The following is a 3449-nucleotide window of genomic DNA, read 5'->3' on the forward strand; positions in this document are numbered from 1 at the left end:
TTTCTCAGTGTAAGCTATTGATGATGACATCATGTAGACACAGTAGTAGACTCCAAACCTGGTTAAGATGAAACTTTCACCATCCAGAGGCTCGTTAAGGCGGACTCATATTCTAGCAGCCTGTGTGGCCCTACGCTGTGTTTCATAGAGGGACCTTTGTTGTGTTTTATCCACTAGAGTTGCATGCAGGGAGCTTTTGCTTTTTAAAACGGGGTGATCGCATCCGCGCCTACATTTAAAAATCAGCTCAGCTCAAACCTCGAACATATCCTGTGGTGTTGCACAGTTGCATGTTGTGGCTTCTTGAGGCCTAACAGACATTTCGAATGCATTTTCTGTGTCACAGCAAATGTTTTGAATATATTTAAACCTGACATTTTCCATCGAGGCTGATCGGTGGGATAGTGTTGAACCAAGGGACATGCATTCACTACAGCCAATCATCTGATTCATCCATCTCGCTGGATCACTGGGCCTGCTGGATGTCCTTCCTGACACAACCGTCCCCACTTATCCAAGCTGTGGACCGGCAATTGGGAAGGCTTGTGCGTCCCCAGTGGCTGTCTCACCCAAGGACACTTTAACATGTGTGCAGGAGGAGGAGGGAGCGAACCCCTAACTCCTGTGATCAGTGGACAACCCGCTCTATCACTTGCACCACATCCAGTGCACATGTATATTTTCCATCGCCTGGAGAAACAACACAGCAAAATGTTCTTTAGTCAGTACCCATATATTTCTATGATGGCTGGAGGCAGGAAACAGAGCCTTTATGGTGTAACTGTGTGACTGAGCTGAGCTGTGTTATAAAACCAAAGGTCAAAAGAAGAAGTGTTCCTATTACTATTTCCAAATTCTTGATAACCCCATGTGCTGAACACACGGCCGTCCCGGCAGCCGGTCGCAGACCGCAAATGATGCATGTTTGCTTCAATAGCGGCACGTCGGCCAATCAATCACATGCACACACAGCTCTGAGAGGCTTTTACTGCACTGGCACGTACACACAGAAGCTGAAAAATAAAAAAAAATAAACTAGCACTAATGGGAATTTCCTCATGTGTTCAAAGCGACACACAGATACCTGCGAGGCTGTCCACATGAAAAAGAAACCAATCACTCTGAGTGAGATAACACGCCAGATAGGACACTCACGGCTGTGATTATTTCCACCGGAGACGTTGCTGCTCAGTTCCATGTTGAGTGATGCGTGAACTGATATGGGATACATGAAGGTGTCGACAGATGGAGGTTCTTTGTTTGGCATCAACGCGAAGATATAAAATCCAGCTCTTTCCAATACCTGCCATAATACAGATGACAGTATATTGCACCAAATGCCTGCCTGCAACATAACATGTTGGATTATTTATTTCATGGACAGGTAGAATACTGGATTCTGATTGGTTTGGCGTAATCTTCACCACTGTAAAAAAAAAAGCATGTCTTATCACTAACTCGCTCATCCTCATCGAGTCGAGGATAATTTTCCTCCGATGGTATCACCAAATAGTTAAAGGATTAAATGTTCAAATCATTGTGTGCTGGGTTAGTCTGTTGTAATTACACCATATTTTGGTGTGTGTGTTCAGGCACAGAAAGACTTGGAGTGCAGCCCACACTTCAGACAATGTGATTCTTCACCGAATCCACGATCGCAAAACAGGGCCAGCGCGGAAAAAGACTTGAAGGGGCTGTGAAGAGCTGAACGTCGTGGAGGGGAGAACCGCCAGAGAATGAACCTGTCAAGTGGAACTAAGCTCCCAAAACATGATACATTGACACGTCAGGAAACTTGTGAATCCAAGCCAATTCAATTATGATTAAGAAGCCAGCGCCATTAGTTTACATCAGAGTGGGGAGCGGATGATTAATGTGCAGCCATGTTTGCAGTCACACATGCAGTGGGAGTGCCTACAGTCGCTGCACACTCGTTAATTTGAGGATATTACTACCGTAATCTACTTAAAGCTCAGTTTTATAACGAAGACTTGGCATTTTATGTTTGCATGGGGATTTCTAGTGGTTACAAGGGACATTCAGCCGTGTTGGAAGAGCAGAAAACGCCGCGAGCTGCCACTCTCAGACACTTTTCTCACCGTTCTTTTGTTCATTTATTTGGCTTTGCTTCATCTGCATGGCCATGCTAATGCTACTAAATGTTAACTACCCAGCTCTTCTGTTTATTCCAAACAAACCATTTCTGTTGCTGCTGGAATCTAAATGCAGGCTATCACTTCTGTGATCTCTCAGGGCAGAACTAACAGACATTAACATCTCTGTTTACACATGCAGCCTCCATCATGCCTCTCATGAGCTTTCAAGCTCGCAGGCATATTTAGTGTCAAGCACTAATGTACATACTCCACTCTGGTTGGACTGTTATTTTCTCCCGTTGCCTCCATTAGTGCACGACGAGGTAGTTAATTTTGTTCTTTTGCATAGTTGAGTCGGAGGTGAAAACAAGTCTGTCTCGAGGTTGTTGATCCCGTGCACATCAGAGGACTTACAGGTGAAGGGTTTATGCAGTCTCTAATCTTTATCCCAGACACTGGGAAAAACAGAACTCATCTATTATCATCTGCTGCCACACCAACATGAGGAAGCTACGTTAGCTGGCCATGAACATTAACTTCTCAGCCATATTGTGGAGGGGGGCATGGTGCATCGGCTGCAGGAGAGAGGTGTGGAGAGCAGCGCCAGGTGAGAGTGATTAGCACACCTGTAGCCAACTGTCTAATCACGCTCCCTCTTTTACAACACAGTAGCACGCTGGACCCAGAAGAGGAGGAAGAGCAGTACGGGCAGACAGACACAGCAGACGGCAGCAAGAGGCCTGCGAACGGCTGCAGAGTGTGTCATTTGTGGCATGAGCCGACATCAATAAATAAATCCCTTGAGAAACGGGCTTTGGACTTGGTCTCTTTGTGCTGAGAGAACCCTAGTGGCAGTGAGCGTGTCACACATCTGAAAATATATTTTTTAATTTAATAATTATTTTTTTAAACTGACTGCGTACAAGCAAACCAATCGGGCTCAAAGTACTGATTGGCTCACAAATTATTTGTTTAACTTTTGTTTTCTAAAGAAAAATGCATACAACCTATAATAAGTTGTCGCAGAATAATATGTGAAAATTCTGACAAAATCTTTTAACGGTTTGCATGAAGTTGAACATCTCTAGGTTTTACTGCTTGGCAACTTTTGAGTGTTGAATTGTTGGAAGACGTGCCATATTTAGAGGCTAAATTCACAATGAACTGCCGCCCATCTACCGGACCTCTAATGCTGAAGTACTTATGTGTCACAATTGGGTTCATTAGATTAGGTCAATATTTTAATAACTTGAGACTGTTGATTGTTCCCACAAAGATTCCTGTGATTTGTTGACTTGAGACTGTTGATTGTTCCCACAAAGATTCCTGTGATTTGTTGAAATGCATAAAACA

This window comes from Larimichthys crocea, chromosome I (genome assembly GCF_000972845.2).
Source record: "Larimichthys crocea isolate SSNF chromosome I, L_crocea_2.0, whole genome shotgun sequence".
Classification (NCBI taxonomy): Eukaryota; Metazoa; Chordata; class Actinopteri; family Sciaenidae; genus Larimichthys; species Larimichthys crocea.